This window comes from Rousettus aegyptiacus, unplaced genomic scaffold (assembly GCF_014176215.1).
Source record: "Rousettus aegyptiacus isolate mRouAeg1 unplaced genomic scaffold, mRouAeg1.p scaffold_m13_p_16, whole genome shotgun sequence".
Lineage (NCBI taxonomy): Eukaryota > Metazoa > Chordata > Mammalia > Chiroptera > Pteropodidae > Rousettus > Rousettus aegyptiacus.
In genome coordinates, this window is record NW_023416291.1 from 4,966,663 (window position 1) to 4,990,992 (window position 24,330).

At 36.2% G+C, this 24,330-nt stretch overlaps 1 long non-coding RNA gene across 2 annotated transcripts in view; it reads right to left on the minus strand.

Annotated features, from left to right (window-relative positions):
* Positions 1-5,266: 5,266 nt before the first annotated feature.
* Positions 5,267-24,330, minus strand: part of LOC107512505 — a 337,769-nt gene continuing 318,705 nt past the window's right edge. For both annotated transcript variants that reach the window (XR_004954838.1, XR_004954839.1), the window contains exon 4: positions 5,267-5,351. This is a non-coding gene — a long non-coding RNA (uncharacterized LOC107512505). The remainder of the gene's footprint in view (positions 5,352-24,330) is intronic.

The following is a 24,330-nucleotide window of genomic DNA, read 5'->3' on the forward strand; positions in this document are numbered from 1 at the left end:
AAAATATTTATCTTAAAAGGTTGTGGAGCTGGCTTCTGTGTTTTTCAAGGGGAAAAAAAAGACATTTTCTACCAAATTCTCATAATATAAACTCAAACAAAATTTAATGACTACTTTAATGAAGAAACAAATTTTTGCATTTTCTTTCTTTGGCAACACAGAGCAAATCTGGATTTAAAAAATAAACTAAAAATTAGTTAGTCTTCCCAGTATTTTCAAAAACTGCATATTCTGTGATTCTTAGATGTTTGAGTTTTTTTAACCATGTGTTTTGTATCATGTAACATGATGAGAATTTGGTAGAAAATGTATCTCTTTTCCTGAAAAACACAGAAGCCAACTAACTCCATAACCTGCTTGGACCACTTTAAACCTAACGACCACGTGTGCCAGGTCTGTCTGTATTGTTTATTTCCATAACAAGGTTTGCCACTACAGAATGTAGAGCCTTGACACTTGCACAAACAGATTTAAAAGAATAAGAAAAATCTTGAGCACTTTGGGATTATTAAATGTAAAATCCAGAAAAGATGTAGGAAACTTGAATTACTAAAGGTAAAGCACTCTTTCCCAATACTTACTATTGATATTCGATTTCTCAAATGATGGTTTACACAGGATGCTTCCCTTGGTGTCAGCAAGTTAAAATACTTCCAGAAGCATTTAGTGCACCCCCTTCCTCTCCACTTACCTTCAGGTACTTTCAACCTCTTCAACGGAAACATAATGAATCTAATACTCCTCTAAACTGACAAGAGCAAAGCGGAGGAAACAGGGAAATAGTACAACGCCGCGGGAGGAACTGGGATGAGACGGACATTGACAAGGTGAGGGAGGGACAGGGACGCTGCGGACGTGTGGATGTGTGCGTTGGTGTTTTTTTTTTTAAATACCTACTGAATTTCTTTATTTTGACTTCTTCCTCTTTAGTTTTGTTTATTATAAGATAGTGTGTGTTGCTGTGTAGTACGTACGTTTTAATAGAAACTTTCTAACTGTTCTTCTTTTGGAAATTTTAGCTACACAGTTTCACATATGCGCCATAGTAGAGTTGAGTAAAGACACACGAAATCACGGCAATCTATTAACTCTGATTCTGTGCTGCATGCCTCTTCGCACGCCTGAGGATAGGCTACAGGACAAAGTCAAGAGCACATGCATGACGGTCTCAAGCACAGATACTCAGTGGGAAAAATTGTTCAACATCCAAGCCCTTCCCTGTGCCTAGAGGCACTGCTGGAGAAAACAGTGTTATGGTATTGATGAAAGAAACGGATCGGCGGGACTGCAGCAGCTATGGCACGTGGCACCGGGAGAGGACTGTTTATCACTGTTGTCTGAGCTCCTGACACTGTTTTCTGTTTTGGCCCAATAAATTTGATCTCTATAAATCCCAGATTTTTCCAACAAGGAAGGGGTTTAAAAAAAAAAAAAAAAAAAAAGCACCGCCAGATACTATTGTTGTGAGAAAATGCTGAGTGTTTTCAAATGATCTTATCCTTAAAGGAAAACTGACCTCAGGAAACCTTTTGTGAATTGTGTCCCAGGAAGACAATGAGCAGTCAGGGAAAGATGCTTCCCTGACTATCCCCTCCCCTCTTGTGATAGTGATAGAGGCTCCATGGCACGTTGCCTCCAGCATAGGTTAGAGTCACAGCTATCTTTGGAGAAAAATGTGAATTGTGACATTATTTTAGGGGCGAAGGGGCCTTGTTTGATTTATATTGTATTGCGGTTTATAATTCCTTATCACTAGAATAATATAAATGAGTGATTCTTTAAAAGTGCATATTTATATTAATAAGTGGTATCTCTTAAAGTAGCTTTAGATTTAATACATGATATGCTTCTTACTATAATATCTAATTATGGTATTAAACAAAAAATAATATAAATATAAAACTCAATTCTTATGCATACAAGTTTCTGCTGATAAAAGACTGCTTACTCTGGTTTTTATAGTTGGTGACACTGAATCAGATTCAAATTCAATATCTTCCTAAATTAGACATCTTTTATACTTTCACCTTTTTTCCATATATCTTACATATTTTAATAAAATCTTTGCAATTTGACAGGCCAAATAACTTTGGTGAAAAGAAAAAAGATGGAATCTTATAAATTGAGAAAGTACAAATCAGAAAACAAGAAGACAATTTAGTTCAAATGAAACAAGCATAAACAAGCAAATAACTGTAGATCTAAGATGGTGTACAGTTTCCACACGGTCTCGAGGTATCTCATTAAAGTTATTGTTGATAATATACACAGATCCCTAAAGCATTACATTGAAAAAAATTTTAACCTCCCGTGTTTCTAATTAAGTTTTCATTTCAAACCACTATATAATATGATACTAAATCCATGAAATCAATTGAATATTTTCAATATTCATATAAGTAAGTAGGCAAGCACATACTTTTAGCCTGACACAGACATAATTTTTTTCAAAGATAATAGCAGTTAGAAACATATGGATATCATTAAGGAAAATATGTATATTTAAACAGTATGCTAAATAAATATTATACAATAATTCACATTTACTGACAAGCATTTATACTGCAACTATAATTTGTAAATTATATCCAAAGTATGATAATGTGAGCTCAGAGCCCCAATGTGTCAGGAATTCATAGACAAATAGTAAAATATACAAAATCAAAGTTCAAATCATTTTTGTCAAGTAGTTTTTGACAGAAAATTATACTATCATCTACAATCTCTTCCTTAGATCATATTGTTATTTAGCAAACTAGGAATTAAAACAAAATATGCATGTATCTTTTTTATACATATGTATAAAATGAATACACCCATTAAATATATAAATATATGCATATCGCAAAAGACAAAGTACCAGTAGTTATAGCACTTGACCAAAGCTTAACTCGCACATGTTTCCTTAACAAAACCTCAGGTACTAAAACTGTGCTGTATTCAACTAGGCAGAAGTATACCAAAAATAGAAGCACCTTGCTCCGTCTAATAGTTGCTTATCGTTAGATTGAACAAGGAAAATCTGCACTGGGACAGGGTTTATTTGAGATCATTTTATATAATTTGTCTTTTTTTGCATTAAGTAATTAAAGGAACACATCATTTTATTATTTATTACATGATACTCAACATTTAACAAAGATTTCTCCAAAGCGACATTTACAATTGTATAATTTCCACTCAGAAGAAAAAGATCTCAATGAAAAGTCAGGACTACATTACCATTCCCTGAGATTTTTTTTTAAGGTTCCACAAACATAAACTGAACTAAATGAACAAGTAAAACTCATAGTGTAAAAAAAAAACTTTGAGGTTTTCTTTTTCATGAATATTCCTGGTATCTTTCACACAATGGTATGATTATGAGAGTAATGGAGCTAGTATGAGAAAATCTGGAATCGAGTTCCATGTGCATTAGAAGGAAGTTACTGAACTAGGCTGAGCCCAAGTTTGCTTACACATGAAAAGAGTAAATAGTATCTGCCATATCTCTTTTAGGACTTTTCTGAAGATACAATTTACTGCTTGAATGGAAGCTATATATGAACTGCCCGATAATCAATATAATTAGTTATTTTATTATCACCTACACTAATAATGTAACGAAGGATAATGTTAATATAAACTCTGGAATTTCCACACTTCAAATGCTAATTTATTTCAGTTCCTGGGGGCACACAGATCACTGAAATTATTTTCCTAATACTATAATTATATTAGTAAAATTTCCTCTCAATACAGCACACCTCTTTTAAGTAAGTCAGCATGGTAAATGAGTATTTATAGTACTTTAATCACTTAAAAATCTTCTTTTTCCATGTTATCACAAAGAATTCTCACATAACCAATATAATTTTTTAAAGAAACAAAATGTAATTTTTACAGTTTTATCAGTGTTTTATTTCTCTACTAGGCCAATTTACTGTAAACCATAGAGGAGAAGGTAAAGAAATGCAAATGGATACCCCATGGTATATAGCACGTTTTAAATTTTACGTTTTTTGCTTAAATGGAGACACTGCAAGCTAAAATATTATTAATAAAATAGGTCCCTGGGAGAAGTAAAGTAAATCCTCCCTCAAGCTGCACAGGATTCCCACAGCTAAAGGTATGCTGAAGAGAAGCTCACAATTCAGAAATTATAAAACACTATAATCAAAGGTCAGCAAGCATAACATCAACCAAATTAGACCATGAAGAACTTCCACTAGTAATCCTATCAAATGAAACTATAAAATAAGTATATTTAAAATAATTAATAAAATATAATGATCAGTTAAAAACATAAGAAAACACCTTATAAAAAAGATTTGAGGGATTTAAAAGTACAATAGAAGCAGACTAAAACATAGGAAGACAGATAAACAGAAAATAGGAAAGATGGTTTAAATAGCAGCAAGAATAAAATGAGAAAATTCGACTTTTGAATAATAAGATTTCTAAAATGAAAGGCTAGACAGATTGCAGAGAGGCAAAATTTGAAAATATAATGGTTGAGATATTAACCCATTTAAGGGACTGCTTAAATCCTTATTTCTTTATGCAACAAGAACTGAATGATGTAAATAAAAAAGAATGTAATCTTAAATTTATATTAGTAAAAACTAAAGAACTCAAAGAAAAAGAATAACTTAAAAGCAATTAAAGATAAAACATTACTAGGAAGCAATTATAAAATATAAAATGACTCTGATATCAAGTTTCTCAAAAGAACTATAGAAGCCAGAAAAAAATGGAACAATATATTAAAAGTACTATTAAAAAATTCTCAACAATTAACATATGTCCAGAAAAATAATCAATCAAGATGAGAATGAAATAAGACACTATCAGGCAAACAAAAATTGAGATGATTTATAATTAATAAACTGTTAAAGAGCTAAAGAATGTACTTGGAAACTGAAGAATGAACAACCAATAAAAAACTAAAGAATGAAGAACCAAAAAAGAACAGTATTCAAAAGGGAAATTAAAAATCTGTATCACTCATTAAAATAAATGTAAAAATCCCAAATAGCAAAAAATGACTAACTTACCTTTATCCTAAAAATACGAAGTTTGGTTTTATAGTTAGGAATTCTAGAAAATAACTTTCACTACATTGGAAGGTTAAATACGCTTAAGACTGATAAAATTAAATATCCATGATAATAATTCTTAGTAAACTAGTAATATATAAAAACACTCAATAGACTTGATTAACCTATACTAACATTATTCAAAGTAAGAAACATTAGAAGCTATGCATTCAATCAGAAATAATGTGTGTCCACACTCACCATTTTTATTCAACATTGCTGTTTGCCAAAGGGATGAAAGAATGAAACTCCATACCAGATGGAAACTTAAATCTACAAGAAAGGATAAAACAATGAAAATGACAATTATGTGAACAAATATGATATAAATTTTCTCTTTTCTAAAAATCATCTAATAATACAAGACATCTGTTTCCAGTTCCACTTTCCCTAAGTATCAAAACTATTACTATATCTAACACAGTTATTAACTTTAAAGTAATGATCACCTACAGAAAAGCACAAGCATGACTTATCCAGCAAATAAATGGCATCTAATCATTTCCAAAGCAAAAAGAGTTTGTTGGTAAGTTTGCTACTATAATTCTCGTAGTAACAAAATAATCATATTATAGGAAAGAGGAATTCCCAGAATCAGCATCATCCTGCATAACTGGATTAGATGACAATCAAACACGCTGACAAATCAAGGAAGACTTTGACCATAATGTCATTAAGTTTCGCTACTTTTCCAATACAACATATATTTTATTCTCATTTTGCCACGTCACCATCTAGAGGTAAATGCTAATGTTCTGATGTGTAAAGCAGTCGTTGAGATAAGTGTGACATTTATGGCTTTTCTCAAGTCCACCATCATCTTTCCTTCTATTTTTTTGTTAAATAAGAGAATAGGATTACATATGCCTGTATTATAAATTAGTTATTTCATGTTCTGTATCTTAAAGTGAATGGTCAGCCCATGGGTGAAAACAGAGGTAAAAAAATCACCAGGCTGGATAATTTCAATTCATAAAATAAAATATGTGAATATACGTACATTTTATCCCTTTATATGATAAAAATGTAATATTCAGAAAGTGTTATTTGCTTGTTTTATATTAATCTTCTTTACTATTCAGAATATACATTAAACACAAAATAAATGAAAACCTAACAACATGGGTAAGGGAATAGTTCTCCTGGACTATCAAATCGCAAACCCAAAGTAACTATGGCTATCAATTTACTATGTATACTTCTAAATCATTTTATTCAGACGTGTGTTGACCATTTTATACATATTGTACATATGTTCTCTCTCCCCCCCTCCATCCATTATATAAGCAGCATCAAGTTGTAGATATCAGCCTGCAGTTTATAATTTTCAGTACCTAATATGTCTTGAAGATATTTAACTGTTAACGGTATCTTATGTTTTATTCACCCTTTACATTATTGATTATCTTGGTTATTCTTTTGTTACACTGTGACAAATAATATTTCAATAGCTTTGTTGTACATGGCCACTTGGGGATATAGAAAGCGTTTCTATAAATATAAATAACATCACTGAGTCTTGAAGTATGTGAATATTAAATTTGAATTGATACTGCCAAGTTAATATTCTGCATTCAAATGCAATGCATATCTAAATAATATAATTTACATTGACTTTGAATTTATTTCCAGAAGAGATAAAAAATGAGAAATAGGTAAATTTTATTCTCAAAATATTATCCACAACTCTAATCATATCCTTTTCCTAATTTCTGCTCCCAACAGGACTTTAATGGAAAGCTTTGGATAACTGCAATGACTGTATCTTCGTTATATCCCATTCTGCCTTGATTATACAAATGCTGCCGAATTTATCCAGATTCAAAGAGGATTAACATCCTCGTCTCTGCCAAGCTCCAATATCTGTTTTGATTCTGTCTTTGAAGACTTGAATGTGGTAAGATGAACGGTAATTGGACAACATTTGAGACCAAGCATTCAAAGTCCCAACCTAGAGAAGGAATATTCTTGAGAAAGTTTAGTAAAGACAGCATACAGTAATGGAAAAAAGAGTATTAACCTTAATTCTAGTGTGCGCTACCACAAATGCAGGAGTTCATATGACATACGTAACTAATCTTGTTTTTAAAAAGAGAGAGCCAAAAGCCATTTTAAATTATCAAATATTGATGGTCAGCCATGAACTATGAAGTCAGGCAGAAAACATGGCAAAAAGTGACCTAATTTTCTTCAAAGAAGAAATAGGATTTCTAGAGGTTTATTTTAATCCTTTAATCACTGTCTTCTGCACATCCCATTTCTTGGGAGTTAAGGAAGTTGGAACTTATTTAAACTGGGCAGTGGAGTCAGGAGGGAAATTTTATAGGAAGCTAATTAAAATTATAAACTTACAGGAGAGAGTTGGGTATGACTGATTTTACACATCATAGCCAAACACAACAAGGGAAGCTAAAGAATTTTTTTTTCTTTAATTTAAGGGTATGGAGTAAAGAAAGTTGAGACAAAGAGACCTCATGGAGGCAAAACAAGCATATGGAAAAAGTTACTTAAACATAAATGCTAAACTATAGCAGAATGTTCAACAAGCAACTTATTTTTGCAATCAAAGACATGAGAAAGGAGAATGTAAATGAAGCAAAAGAAGATGAGCAAAACAAAATCATGTCAAATGTGCTTTTGGGATGCTTGTCTAGCTCTTACATTTTTGTAAAAGAATTTCTTTGGTTTACTGAAAAGAAAGTAAATTGTATCTTCAATGATTTTAAAGCATCCTAGTCATCACAAAATCCAGTACACTGACTGACATCGTCTGAAGTGTGATTGCAAATACAGTCCTTTAAAGATTTGCATGGCTTACTAGATGAATTAAAAATAAATACAGCTTTGATTCCCTAATCTTCTCAAGTTGATAACTATTTTAGTGAGAAAATGCTGTTTCTTTTTTAATACTCTATTTAAGTGAGCTATGCTTCTGATGACAGAACTGTGCTGCAAACACCTAGATATAAAATGACTTAAAAAAAAAAAAAGAAAGAAAGAAAACTTAATGTAATGCACACTAAAAGCATTTGTTTTGACCTTAGTACGATGTAGTAGCATTTTTCACACAGATTGCTTATGGTTATGAATCGAATTCTGTCCTCTTCTTACCAATAAATATTACTCTGTGTCTGGCATTTTATTTCCCTTGATGTAGGAAGGACAAATATAAACACTAAGAGAGAAATTGGGTAAAGTGAGCCAATGAGTATAATCAAATAATCAAGATGTAAAACCTGAAGAAATCAGTCAGCTTACTCTCTTCTCGAAAGAAAATTGACTTAGTTAACAATTGTGAAAACTTTCTAACTAACATAAAATATTATACTGGAATTTATATGACTTGAGATTTGGACACAATTCAGTCCTCATTAGGAATAATGTCAGATGTTTAAACGCTGGTTATTCCTTCTTTTGTTGAAGTATATTAAGATAAGTATAATTGCCATATCACAAACAAATATAATCCCACATTTTGAAACCAGCAAACCAAAAGCAATAAATTTCTATTATGTTTTTCTTCATTGGCTACCTCATTCTTTGACTATTATCTGCTATACTAATATTCAAAGAAGGCATTTCTCTGTTTCTCCTTGCTTCTTTCACACTCAACACCACAGAATTAATCTACAATATCTAAAAAAAAAAATCAAATCTTGTTCTTAATCCATGTTATATTGTCCCACTGTTAGTGAGGAGAACATGGAGAGAGTTGGTTTTTCTCCCATGATACAGCAGGCATGAACAGTTCATTACAATTTAGGTTATGCGCTCATCCTGACTTTTTTTTTTAATCTATGGCAATAAAATGCAGTCTTTGCAGTGCATTTTCTGTACTTCTATGGCTGTGGCAAATGCACAGTCGAGTATTCGCCACCACCGTCACTGCACAGAACGTTTCTGTTACTCTGAAGCTCCACCCCGCTAGCCTGCAGTCAACCTGGCGGCGTCTCTGAACCTTTACGCCAAGCCAGGGCTGTGGCTGCCACTGATTTTTGATATTTTCATTTGTAAGAGAATAAATGCATTTGTAAAGTTTAAGTTTAGGTCATATATTTGTCACTTGGATCTAAAAGATCCCTGATTTGAAACCTTAAGAAGAGCCATTAATAAAATTAAGATTATATAAACAGAAAAGAGAGGTTTTAGACATTGAAATCTGTCTTTGGATATCAAAAGAACAAAGATTCAATAGCTCTAGGTCGCAGAACTAGGATCCAAATTTGAATGAAGCATTCAAGAAAAGAAGAATGTGTGTCCAGGATTTTGCGAAAACAAGTAAAATAGTCTTCGGGATTTGGACTTAAATATGTGCCTCCTACGATTAATGAATGACCCGTGCTTTTTAACTTATATGAAGGGATGGTAGAGGAAGTGATGAATTAAGAAATTAAAAGACTCCATGATTAAGAAGTTGCCATACAATTAGAAAGTACTGAGGTGACTGAATACTATGAAAAAATATGAACAGGAAAAAATATTAAGAGAAGAAAAAGAAAGGGAGGAATATGAGCACAACCTAATTGGAAGAGTCCTGGTTTTTGTAGTTGCAAGACTTGAAATTCGATTTTATTTTTTCATTCAACCTGTTAATGTGAGTTTGTCACCAAATCATTTAAATCCTCTGCTATCCTGACCTAAACATGGATAACAAACAAAAAATCCCAATTTACTTCACATGGTTGCTTTCAAGACCGAACAAGATAATCCATTTGAAAGAATGTTTTTGAATTATGAAGCTTTTTCATGAACATCATTATTTTTCCTTTTACCATTTTTATCATATGTGGAATTTAAAGAATGGCTAAATATACATGCACAATATGGAAGTAGAAATATGAGTGCACTGAGCACTGAGAGCTTAGAATAATTGTCAGGACAGAAGACAGTGCTCTGGGACTTGTGTGGAGGAAGAAAGCAAACACATTTTTTTTAACCTAAGCCTGTCTTTATGTATGCTGATCTTCTCATGGTACCCAGGAGAGAGTGAAATTATATTACAGCATTTAGTTCCTCCTTGTACTATTCTCCCAAACCCCCACTAGGACCAGAAGTAATAAACGTTATTGACGGTCTCAGGAGTTCCATTCAAATCCATCTTCCCCGAGACCCTGGGCAGATTTTCATGCTGCAGTAGTAAACTCTGGACTTAGGTGGGAACATCCCTTGTCATCAGAAGACTGCGCACAGACACCTGGCCCAGGGCTGGGCTCCAATGGCGCTGTCTTGGTCTTCTCACAGGCAGGGGACCTTAGGCATCTGCAAGAAGATACCCCAGCTAGGGAGCTTGACTGTCAAAAGACATTAATAAAAGCCTATGAGCAAACCAGAGGGGGGTGGCGTGGTCTTTAGCTGGGGTCGTTCCTATGCAGTGGCAACATGAATAGGGTGTTTCGTTTAGACTAAGGTTGCATAGAATACGCATATCAGGAAATAGCTTTAAAAGTCTAGGTCTGAAAGTGTACATAGTACTGTAGCTGAGCAACCAAAAGTCTTCTTTATCCAGGAAAAGGTAATTTGAGACCGGACATGTGAATAAAAATATATGTGTATCCTAAATAGTTGGACACAGAACCACTAGCAGAAACACAAAAGAAAATCCAGGCTAGCCGGGAATATATTTAGAAGAATGAGGATGTTATAAAAGGCAACTTATCTGAAAGGCCTAAAAAAAGAATTTTATGTCTCATTAATCTCTCTAATGTTGACACTGGATTAACAGACGCGCAGTTGGATGAAGACACTTTAGAAGGAATCTATCACCACGCTGCACAGAAAGGTCAAGTGATGGGACCCTGGCAAAATATAACTCAAATTAAAAAGTTAAGTCAAACGCTTAAATGTGGTCACCTGACACTTCTCTACTCTGTGCTCCCAGCACCCTTCCCACACCCCACACATGTGCCGGCACACGCAGCCAGACGCACGGGCTCATTAACTTCCCTCTGAGTGAGTCAAAGAACAATGTGCTGGTGACATATTGCAGAGCACATTCAAAAACAAGTTTCATGTTGTTGTGTTTCATTCAGTTTAACTATGGAGGTTGTGTTGTATAATCTGCAATCACAGTACACTCAGGTGACCTCACTGGTTTGCTCAGATTTTACTTAAAAGTGTAATGTCATTTGCTGTTTATTAAAACTCTACTTGAAAAGCCAAGTCAGCCTCAAGCTCAAGGAAGAACAGCCCCATCCAACTCCTGTGAATCTACAGAAGAAACGGGAAGAAGAAGCCCTTGCTTCCTGGTCTCTCCAGCAGCTGACAAAAATCATCAAAGTGGCTTCAGAAAATGGCCAGAACTCTAGCTGCCTCAGTGTCAACAACTTGCATGTGCTTTGGACATCACTCTGGGATGATGACAAATGTGCTCACGATCCAGTTCTTTGCAGCTGATGCCACTGCTATTTTGCTGACCACCTCTGCCGGCAGCCCACCACGGAGAGCACGGGAATTGCACCGGCTGCTGCCGGCATCATCTGCGAGAGTCAATGGACTCGGGCCAGAGCTGCAAGTCTCTGTGAGGACGGCTTGTGGGAGCCAGGGTCAGTGTCCCCTGTTCTCCTCGGTGCCATGAAAGGCACCTTCGAGGTTGACCTCCAGCTCCCTCTCCCCCAGGGATCCAAGCACGGAGCCCAGCCAAGGGGACAGGATGCTCATTGTCCTGCTTCCCACTCAGCTGAAGCTCTCTCCCCAGCTCGAGGCCATTGTGCCTGGCAAATTATTCTGGGACAGTTTTTAGTCTGGCATCTTCATCATTATCGTCACTGTTGTTATTGCTTTGCTGAGAGATTCCTCCTACCTCCCTGCCACTTTGTCAGTTTGCCTGATATCCAAGGCAAGAAGTCTTCTCTAAGAAGCTGTTGACCCAGTGTGAACGACTTCTTTGTGGGGTCTGTCCCACCACGTCACCAAATATGCCCAGAGGAGTCTGAGCCCCAGCAACAGGCTGAAGGTTTGGGCACAAGCTGAAATCCCTATTATGTATATTTATATTTTAGAGCAGATGACTGAACTTGATCTCTATGGAAGTTAACCTTTTCATATCCATTTCATACTAAAAAATACCCTCTTCACTACCCATACTTTTCACTAATGTTTAATAAAGTGCATTTCTTGGAACTTATGTCAGTAAGGTATCCATGGGAAAAGACAGATAAGATTGAGAAGGGCTAGATTCTACATTTCCCTGTGGAGCACTCAAATTAGTGGATTAAAACCTTGGCCAGGTAGGAAAATATTTTATTTCCAAAACTAATTACCTTTTACCTTCTTTAATCTTTCTCTGACCTCTTGATCAAATTATTCTTACATACATATGTGCTCATTTTGAATATATACATTCTGCTATCATTATACATATCACAATGCATGCTCTTTTATTTTTAGATTTTCATTTTGAAATAATTTCAGACTTATAAAAGTTTGCAAAAATAGAACAAAGAATTCTTGTTTACCCTTCACAAAACTTTCTTAAAAAGTAACATATTACATAACCATATCAGAATCAGAAAAGCACAGTGATACTATCCTATTAAAAAGATCTAGAGAAACCTCTTGCCTCACCGATGTCCTTTCACGATTCAGGATCCAGCTAAGGATCTCACATGGCATGTAGATGGCTCACCTCCTCGGTTTTCCATATTCTGTTGCAGTGTGTCTTTCTTTATTTAGGTATCAACGCCATGTCTTCTGAAGAGAACAGCCAGTTGTTTGATGCAACAGCCTTCAGTGTGTGTTTAACTGTTTCGTCATGATTAAATTCGGGTTTTGCATTTGGGTAAGAATTTGTTGTCGTTGTCATTATTTTTATTATTATAGAGGGCGATTTCTTTGGCACATGGTTGATTCTTGGTAGTAGTACACGTGGTGGACTGCCTATTCGACAGGCGTTTTTCTTCTTCCATATCTGTTGAATCCTGATTTTTGTTCTAACGTTCACCTTTCCTCCATCAGAATTATGGAAATAATGATAGATTTAGGTTAAACAGGATTACCTTACTCCTCTTGGCTGTCTACTGAGACTTGAAAAGAGTTCTGGAGAAATCCTATGGAAGTTTTTTTTTTAATCATAAATATCGATATAAGGAAAAATGACCCCTTCTCTGCCTCTGTATGCTGGGACACGAAGACGAGATATTTCGACCTGCTGTGGTCACGTTGCCACTGTGAAGGTAACTAATGCTCTCAGAACTGAGTGAAAAGAACCTGGGCTGGTGATAAGGTCAGACACCTGAATCTGGAGTCTTAACCAACCTGAGTCGGCCTTCCTCCAGACTGTTTAGTATGTCACTAATAATTCCGTCACTGTTTAGGATAAGCCGAACAGTGTTTAGTACTACCTGAATCTGACATTGCTGATAAATTTACTTCACATGACCGCTGCGCATTACTTTTCCAGGCTGCTTCTTTCACTAGTAACACAGGAGAAGGCAAGACCAGACCATCTACGGAGGCTTCTCTGAGTACATGTTACCCAAACCAATCAGATAAATACTGATTTTAAAAGAAACATCAAACATATAGGAATATTTTGAAAATGCAGGGTTTTGCCAACAAGCCAATTAGTAATTTTTAATACTTTTTAAAATGTTTATTTTAATTCTGAAGAATAACATCCCCCCCCAAAAAATTCAACTACATTCTTGTAATTTTGGCAAACTTGTTGCTTTCCTGCAAGTGATCAAAATTTCAATTTCATATTATATTGATCATTTTCTATGCTAAATTATTAGTTATGTTACCAGGGTCATCTGTCACATATTTATTGTATTCCCCTTTTCAACCTTCACTTAAAATACCTCATTAAATTCATGAATTACTGTCAAAACAAATATTCTACAAACTTTTAAAACCCAGTATGTTCAAAAAGTCATCAGAAAACAGAGGGTATAAAATAATACCCTCTCTTGCTTTTAAAATTCATCAAACAGAAACTAAAATGCACTATCTACATTTTCCAGTAAAATTTAGTCCATGGCTGCTTCATTTTATTGCAAATATTTGCAATTAAAGTCTAATGACATTCCATCATTTCCTCAGAAAATTAAAGATATACTATATGGAAAACTCAAAAATGATTTTCTTTGTGTTTTTATGATAGTTTGATTAAGAAGGAATAATTAGTAGCTATCCACATCACCACAATTGTCCTCCAATTTTAAAGAGCAGAGTGCCCGGGTGTTACAGAAAATGGGGGTTAGAGAGAGAACATTCAGTTTCAAAACTATTATTCTGCACTATCAATGTGATAATGATGGCTCCACATTTGCTGAGCTGGGCATGAGAGTCGGAATGCAGGAGTGCAGATAGAAATAAGGACACCAGGGATGGCTTCCCCGTGCAAATGTTACTCAAGGAAGCTGCACAAACGCAAGGCGTATTTACCCTGTGAGCACTCACCCATGTGAAATGGTCTCAACTGTACGGGTGGAACAAGTGTTCTCACAGAAAGCGGACACACACACACACACACACACACACACACACACACACACACCCCCCCCCCCCCCCCCGACCACCTAACCAGGATATGCTTCACAATCAAATCGAGTCAGAAAAAACTGTGGTGCTTCAGAATTTCAGTCCTTGCTTTCGGTTCCAGCACATCTGCAGGAGTAATAAGTCCTGTGATTTCTTAGAGGCCTGTGGTTAACCTCACAGCATGGAATGAATTATCTACGATTCCATCCTTCATTAAAACACCCTTTCTATGAAACGTGTCGATGAAGTCAGAACCTGGCTGGGTACAGAGTACCCAAAGTGCTGACCATCCACTCAAATCTCTCCCTCATATTTCTTGATTATAACAAAATAGAGCCATTCATTCCAAAGCGTTTTAAACTGTTTATGTTGTGCCCTAACTTGAGAACACCTGTTTTAATCTGTACAAGGCGAATATATACATTTACCGATGTTAAGTGTCATGCAATATGTATAAACACAAACGCCTTGACCTCAAATGAGAGGGGATGATTAAATTTAACCAACCCTCACTTAAACTGCAGAAATAAATTCCTTTTAAACATATTTAATCCTACTTAGAAAAGTCCTTAACTCCTACTCCTATTGAAAAAATGTATAATCCCCCAAAGAGTGGTTAAATTTGAGAAAAGAACAAAGGACAATGTCACTCCAGACGCTTTGTTGGCAACACCCATCCTGTGTTTTCCTTCCAAGCACACGCACGTCACGCCTCTGCCTCCCATGCTGAGTCCTCCCTTGCACTTCTTGTTCTTCAAGAGCTTGGGGGCAATGAAGGCATTTAGGTAAAGGGCGGGCTTCCATATTTTTTAAAGTCCATATCTTCACAACAATGATATAACCAACCATAAAGTTCCCAAAATTAAAATCATAGCATCCCCTCCAGTGAATTTTTGGGGAGATCTGCCCAAGGCCGCTATTTAGACTGACGACTGTGGTCAGGAGCCATTACCTTCCAACGGCTATTGGACATAAACAGATAAATATCCAGTCGGAAGTAAAAATAACAACAGAATTTGTGCATGTATTGAAATAGAAATCCAAAATCGAGCTAAATTGTCTTATAAGAATTCTGTAAGGGGTCAATAACCATATTATCCTTCAAAACCTTTATAATAGTTCATAAACCAATCTAAGAATAAAGAACAAACAGTTACACAGCTGTGTGCACAGACTTTGAATATTGGAAATATTCAAATTTCATGTCAAGAAGAGGTCATACAGCCTAGTTACCCTCAGTCAAAAGTTTTTCCAGGTACTTTAACAGCTATTAATAAATAATCCTATCCAATTTACATAAATGATATTAAAAGGAAACATTTTTCAAGTTGGAATGACTCATTGCTTTGAATAATTGTGTTGATACATGTGCCAGAAATAATTATTAGGATGCCAAACCACATATCAAAATCAGGTGTTTTATTTTTTGCTTAATATATACTACTCATCTTTTTTACTTCCTGTATTATTCTGGAGTTTATTAATATGGAATTTTATAATATTTATGATAAAATTTCTAGTCATTAAATGCAAATTTTTCTTAACTTGTTATGGTTTCCACAGCTGTTTTTGGAGGTGTAGCTAGGTGAAGAAAAATACTGGCTTTGTTGTAATGAGAAATGAGGACAGTCCTTAATAAGATTTACTGCCACCCTGTACGAAGGACTTCTAACATGAGCAAGCATAATAATATTGCATCACGAACTATTTTTATACAGATTTTAAAGCTTTCTGGAATTAATTCTAACCAAAAGAGTCTCGGAGATTTTATTTTATTTTTTTTTTTTTGACAGTGAGGGGAGTCTTGGCTAGAGCATCCACCATAACTTTACTCCCTTCTTCTGCTCCACAGAATTCTTGTCACTGATACATAAAAGAATCTTTGGATACATTCCTGTCACTCATATTCTCTTCAGAGTGAGGATAAGGAATCATCTATTTCGATAACAGATTTATGCATTCCACACAACTTTCTCTACTATGCTTGTTTTTTTTTCTTTTAAATGATGAAAAACTTACACTAGTATTTCAATTAATTGTCCTTATGCTCAAGTAAGTTATTTTTCATAACCGTAGTTTGTTCAAATGTCGTCTCCATTATGCTTTTGAAACCGACATATACACATATGTTATCTTTACTGCAAACAAATACACCTAGGTTCGAGGAGAACAAAAAGGCGTTGCTGCCCTGGCTCGCGATGCTTTTCCAGCCTCTTTCAGTCAACGTCAGTCTGAAGTTTGCGTGGCTGACCACATGCTCAGGACTGTCCTTCTGGAACAGGACGTAGGAGTTCGGCACTGTAATGTCTAGAGGGTGACAAAAGAATTTCTTACACCAAGATCTGCGCCTTTTGCGCTCAGCTGGATAGGAAGCAAGCATCTGACCAGAGTCCACTGTGCCACATTCTCGCCATAATCCACAAAGACACGTGGCTTCTCTGTTTCTTTCCACTTCTGTCATCTCCTTTAGTCACAGTATCATTGTGGAATGTTGACAACGTTGTCACCTCCTTCTTGTGACACCATTTCAGTGTCATAAGCTCACCACAGATTCTGGCTAGAGTCGTCCACTTTGCAATCCGTTTTTTTTGTTTGTTTTTTTTTCCCAGATCATTTGGCATCTGTTTCTGTTCGAATGAGCTGCACCAACTACATCATCCCTGTTTCGATATAATGCCCTGAAAAGCATGGGAGACGTATGCCATCTTTGGGGGTGAGGTTAGGACTGGAATTCACGAGTTATCTTGAGGCAAACGCTGCAGCCACAAGTGCTGCTGGCGAGTATTCTCGAGACAAATGGGAAAGGGGTTAATGGAAGAAACTGCACAACAGCGCCACACCATATTACACCAGGTGCGGAAGCGCAAAGCTATTTGGATAACAGGACATCGTAACTGCTCAATGGCTAGACAAGTGGCTCTCAAATATTTTGGTTTCAGGATTCCATTATAGTCTTAAAAATGATTGAGGCACTAGAGTTTTATTTATGTAGAAATATATAATATTAGAAATTAAAACTGATACATTCTAAAAATATTTACTTACTCATTAATTTAAAATGCTCCTCCCCAAGAGACAGAGCTTAATCCCCTTCACCCCTCCCCCAAGGATGAGCTGAATTTGGGGACTCTTAGTGACTCACCGCCAAAAAACAGCACATAAAAACTGAAAAATAGTACCTCTAAGTGAACAGGTACTACCTTAAACAAATCACCATGGCAAACGTTATGCTGATTTCCTGACACGATGGAGTGAGAAGGTCACTTCATTTCAGTTCTACCCCTCCACAGAAACCACAGCCCCAGTACAGACATGAGGGCATTCATATGGAAGAAGATTCTATAGACTACCTGACCAGACTCTTCAGAATTGTCAGGGTCACACTCACACAGACACACACAGACACACACACACACACACACACACACACACACACACACACGACTGAGAAATTGTCTCTGGAAATTCTGTACAACCAAATGAAATGTGAAATCCTGGATTAGATCCTGGAACATAAAAAGACACTAGTGGGAAAAGTGGGAAAATCTGAATAAAATCTGAACTGTAGTTGGCGATAATGCAATAATATTAAGATCTCAGCTTAACAAGTGTGCCATAGTATTAAGATGTTAATATATGGAAAACTGGGCGAACTACAGAAATTCCCTGAACTATCTTTCTTAGCTAAGATGTAGGGCCTGTTGGGGACATACTTCTCTCTGATAAAGTAGAATGTGCTATCCTTCACACTCAACTCTCACGCTGGGGAAAATTTAAAAATAAAAATAAAAGATTGTCAGTTCTGTCATTCTTAACTTTCCAAACCATTTTTAGAAGCTTACTAGTTTACAGGGTGTTAAAAAGCTATGCAAATATAGTTCCACTTTAAGAACTTAAACTCTAAAACTGTGACAAAGTTATCAGAGACCTCACAGTGCATAAATACATATGGTAAGGGCTGTCTTCCACTATCTAAGATAGCTCTATTGATTTCTTTTTTTAAGTGGGACAAGAAGTGATAATAAGGTTGCGAAAAATCCACACTCTTTTAGCAAATCTCCTTAATTATCTAAGATTCCCATCTGTTAAACAGTTTGACAAAATTTAAAAGATCTTTAAACTATGAAAGTGGTTTTTAAATTCAGAGGTCTTCACACTGGTCTGTAGATGGCATATGAAGATTCCCCTGAAAATTTCACCAACAAAATTAGGGTGAATTTAACAGACAAAAGATGGAAATAAGAAAGTTTCCTCATTAGATAAAATACTAGTTACCGCAATATAGACTATTGAAAAATTTGAAAACATCTATAGAGATATATGCACCCCAATGTTCACTGCAGCATTAATTTAGTGGCTAAGACATGGAAGTGACCAAAGTGTCGTCCAATGGGTAACTGGATAAAGAAGATGTGATACACATGTACAAAGGAATACTATCCAGCCATAAGAAAAGATGAAATACTTCCATCTGGGACAAAAGAGATGGGTCTTGAGATTATCACGCTAAGAGAAATAAATCAGAAAAAAATGAGAACCATAGGATTTCACTTACATGTGGGAACAAGTAATGAACAAGACAAACGAACATAGACTCATGGACACAAACAGGTTAGTGGTCACCAGAAGGAAGAAGGGGAGAGGGATGTAAATAAAGGGGTCAAACAGATGGTGACAAAAGAAAATCTAACTCTGGATGATGAACACACAACAATGAATGACTGAATTACTGAATTATATACTTGAAACCTATATGATTAACCAATGTCGCCCCAATAAATTTAATTAGGGAAAAAAAACAGGGCTTAACATGGAATAAGACCAACAGTTGGCAGTCGTGAAATATCTCCATCCCCACTCATCCAAACGTTTATAGAACACCTTCTTCTCTTACGTCCTGGAGAAAACAAGACGAGTAAAATATTAATTACATGATCTCTGTCTTCTTCTTTTTTTTTTTATTCCTTCACCCTATAATCCCTGCAAGAATTTATAACCTTACATGGGAGAGACTTAATAAAGATTGCATAGGGTTCTCATGTCTTAGGAATTAGAAAAGACTTCCAAGAGATGTCATTTGTCCTAAATCATAAAGCCTAAAGGAAAACCAAGGAATGGAAAAGGAGTTGGACTAGATGGGCTGGAGAGAATGTAATTCACAGAGTCAGTGTCCATGAGGATCAGTGTGACAACATGGCAAGTCGCCTTTTAAGATTCTGCTCTAATGTTAAGCCAGTATCCTGAACATTCACAACACAGGGAACTTAGAAGCAATATTCGGTGTTCAACGGCTGGGAGCGAGTACCGGGGAGAGAGAAGGAGGTGTGTGACTTTCCTTTCTCTACCTTATTGTTTCATTCAAAATATACTTTGTAGACAAAAGCAAAAAACAAATTTGAATACTACCCTTCAAAACGGTGAACTATGATGTTTATGTAGTCCCTTGGTGATCCCTTCAATCTCAAATCTCAGAGAAATTTTAACCTTTAAACTCTCATAGTTTATAAATGTTTCAGTCATATTGTGTCGACTGGTTAATAGTCAGTGGTAAACTCAGGGCACAAAACTCTTGCTTTGCTGGTATGTAATATAGGAGAAGATGTCACAAGGTATAAGAAAAATAATAAGCTTATAAAGTACAAATATCAACAGACATTATATTGTAAAATGTTTTTCAGCCTTTACTTACTACTGTTCCCCTACCCAAAATACCACATCTACACACATCCGGAAGATGAAGGACTGATTGTTATGTTTATTGACATTATTTTTACAGGTAGAGCTGATACAACATATTGAAACAAAGTTAATTGGGTATAAATACAGTAAAATTATCTTAAATTCAAATTACATGAGCAGTTGGAGAAAGATACTTTAAAAGAAAATTTGTTCTCGATTCTGAAAAGTATACGCACGGAATAGCGCGCTCACTACTGAATCTGCCTGTTTATGCTCCATCCCACTCCTCTTTACCTCCTGTCCGCCTCCTTTCTCCTCACAGCTTAGCAATTAATCCTGCCTGTGTGTCTACTCGAAAGGCTATTACATTACAAAATATACTTCCCAGTGATCTTTGTAAATTAACAAATAGCTGGATGAATTCTGCGGTAAATACAGCTTCACACTAGAAAATGTTAAGTTTTGTGAGGAACTCTGTGAATAATTTTCACATTAAAAAGTTACAGAGAATCTCTCACAAGAAAAAGACACAAGTGTTCATAACTGTAAAAAAAAATGTACTAGACTAGAGGACCTTAATCTTGAGGGGTTTCTACTTTTGGTAAAGAAAACATGACATATTTTGCAGTTTTAAGGAGTAAATTTTGCATCATAAATTCATTAAAAATGTCATAGAACTTACTCATTCCAGTGAAGTCATTCTTTGAAGATTCATTAATCTTTCCAGTCACATGGGTCCATTTTACAAGACTTTTCTAAATTCCAATACCATTTCTCAGTTACTAAATAGAACTTTATTGAAAACGTCAAGTCCTTGTAAAAGGTGAGAAATCTGCCCCTTTATAAAACAAGTGGAACATTCACAAATAATATGTAGCTGTATGAGTCATAAATATGTCACAATATGAATGTATTAATTTTTAAAAACTTAAGATCACTTGAAACACATTTTAAGATATTATGAGAAGCTGGATTAAAACAGTAATATTTTATATTTATATATCTTTTCTTTATTTTATCTTATTTCCCAAACTAAGCTTTATATGCCTGCCTCATGGGTTAGAATCACAGCCCTCAGGGACCACCATAATGTCCACTGCACTCAGCACTAGGAAAATCCTGGGAACATACAAGGCTCTCTAAGTGTTCTTTATTTGGCGTGTAATTTACATGTCACTATTAGCTGCCTTACATATGATACTATATCACATGTTTAAAATAAGCATATCTTCACTTAAAATTTATTTTGCATGTATTTTGACATACTATAAATCATGGCATTCACAAATAGCTTAGGTACGTAGCTGAATTTGAGCCATTTGCCTGTTTTGGGGATGGTACCCTCTATTTCCAGTTTGACTCCCCCATTAGTTATTCAGACTGTTGTTTTGGCTTTAAGTTGGTACAGCCTCAAGGGTTCATTCTAAATAAAGACCATTCCTGGAGATTAAGGTCTTCATTCCAAACCAACAGGGATATTTTCTGATGGCTTCTCATTCAGGGTTGCTGCACAGCTATGTTTTTACCAACTGCAAATGCAGTTGATAGAGAGCTCCAGGGCTGTTGGGAGATGAGCTTGTAAACAGTCATCTGCAGTGCTAAAAACTGATTAGTTTATAGTGATTGAAATGGTTTTTACAGTTTGTGCTAGAAACTCACTTTTCTTAAGTGAAAAAAAGAGAGAGAGATGAAAACCCTCTCTTTTTAAGCAACAAATCCTTATAAGAATGATAAAATTAAACTTCAAGTTCCCTTAAAGTCTACTTCCAAGCAGGAAAATGTACAAAGACAAATTCTCAAACTTTTATATTTGAACCTTTGCATCTGGTACACAAAAAAAACCCCTGAAATCTCCATTTAAAATCAAAAGAACCTTCCTGAAGATTTGAAGCCCAAATCAGTAATTGTAGGTTGGCCTGCTTACAAATTAGTGTTTCTGGCTGAAGAAAAACTAGAACATATGGAGAGAGCCCGATTTTCCTAACACCCCAATTTGTTCCACTTTTTATTTTACTTATGTATGTATGTATGTATTTATTTATTTATTTAGCTATTTATCTATGTATGTATGTATGTATGTATGTATTTTGCTTAGAAGGCAAGAAACCTAGCTACAAGTTCAGCCTCTAACCCTTAGCTGCCTGTGAGTGTTCCAGGATCCTCTCATCTGCCTATGCCCCCGTTTCCTCACCTGTGTAAGCAAAGGGTTTGAAGAACAGTTTGCGCACGTCGGATGACTGCGCAAGCGGCAGTTTTTCACCTGCGAATGCCTGCTAGGAGGGGGCTGGCGTGCTTTGCACGTCTGAGGACACACTGCGGGCGGCAGCCCCTGCCGCAGCAACTCCCACCGCCAGCTCAGGCACGGAGCGGGCAGAGCAATGGGAACATCTGGAGGAACAGGCCTGTGGGAGTCTGGAAAAGCACAACCTGAACTGTGTTCCCCTCGCTTCTGCCGGAGGTCTGGGGAGGCTCAGCTGTCATCCGTGATCGAGGGGAGGATCACAGAATAAAGATAACCAAGTGGAGCGCGATGACAGAAGAAGGGCCTGAAGGAAGGGAGCGGAGTAGGAGGAAAGGGGAAGAAATGCCATCCGTGGATCGATCTGCTCAGCCATCTGCGCGAGACCACAGCGTGGAGCAAAGGAAAGGAGAGTGAAAGTGGAGAGGCTGCGGACTTCCGGAGGACTTCCGGAAGGGAGACAGGGCCTGAAGGGCAGCTTTAGGAAGTGGCACTTCAAAGGGAATGAGAGCAGCTGTTTAGCAAGGGCTGTGTGATGGAAGCCATTACGGTCATGTGAATGCAAAGAAAATACAGATTAATAGCAGATGATATGTACATGAGCTCTTAACATTTTGCCAAGAACTGATAATTTGTTATAATCCAAATATGAGAAAGAGAGATGTTAGATGAGAACTTCAAACTGAAAAATAAGTTAGCTTAATTATGAACTTGGGAGAGAGTGTCTAAGTCACACTGTAAACATTACAATGAGTTTATTAATTAGATCTCAGATGTGGAATTTATTGTCTTTAGGAATAACTGGTGAAAATAGAGAAATTGCAACTTGATTAAAGAGACTGCACTATGAAAACTGCATGGAAGTCCAGGCAAGGTTGAGACTCTTACTGGAAGGCAAGCAGGCAAACCAAATTAAGGGGCTAATGGATAAATTCTCGGACAAATACTATCTAGCACAGTGCCTGTGTCATAATAGAAACATTTAAAAAAAAAAAAAAGTTTGTTGACTCACCTTATCTACACATAAAATGTAATAGTTTATTGCATATAATTTGATATGGCTGCCATTCTGCCTCTTTTCTGGAGTCACAGCGGACATGGTCCCTTTCTCTACGGAAAACCAGAAGGCTAAAATAGATAAGCAGTGGCCGTGGGCAGGCACTAGAGGTCAGAGATGGAGCTGCACACCCTGAAAAGTGGAGAACAAATAGCACTCAAAGGACAGTTGCATGCGGAGGGAGGCCAGGATCAGAGGGCCCCGAATGCAAAAGGATGGGCATCAATATCCACATACTGCACCAGTCGGTAGCAGATCTGCTGGCTATGTAGTCAAGAATAAGGGCATGATATTAGCGAGGCAAGGCTCCGGTCCCATAAAGGCACATATCTAGACAAAGATTTCAGTATAAGAGAATGGTTGGAGAGCCAGGGCAAGGCAGAGGTGCAATAACATGAACTGTGCAAATGTCAGAGGTGGAGAAGCGAGAGAGATTTATGCTCAGTCTAAGAGCTGAGCTAAAACTATTTTGACCCCTCCTTTAAAGCCAGAATAGTCCTTTATGACAGAAAGGGAACCGAGCACAGGTTGCAGTCAACTGGTACTAGCTGTGAGAAGGGTGGGTCTAAAATTCTAGAAACTAGATAGGTCCTAACTGACTGGGAATACTTATAAATGAATCCATGGAAGTATGAGGAATTTAGCTAATTATTGACGATGGAAAAATATAATATCAATGCAAAGTACTTTATGATTTTAGATGATTTTAGAAGAGGGCAGCAAGAGATGGTCTTTGAAAGGCTTAAAACTGACTTGCTAATAACACAGTAAGACTACTAAACCAAAGAAATATGAGA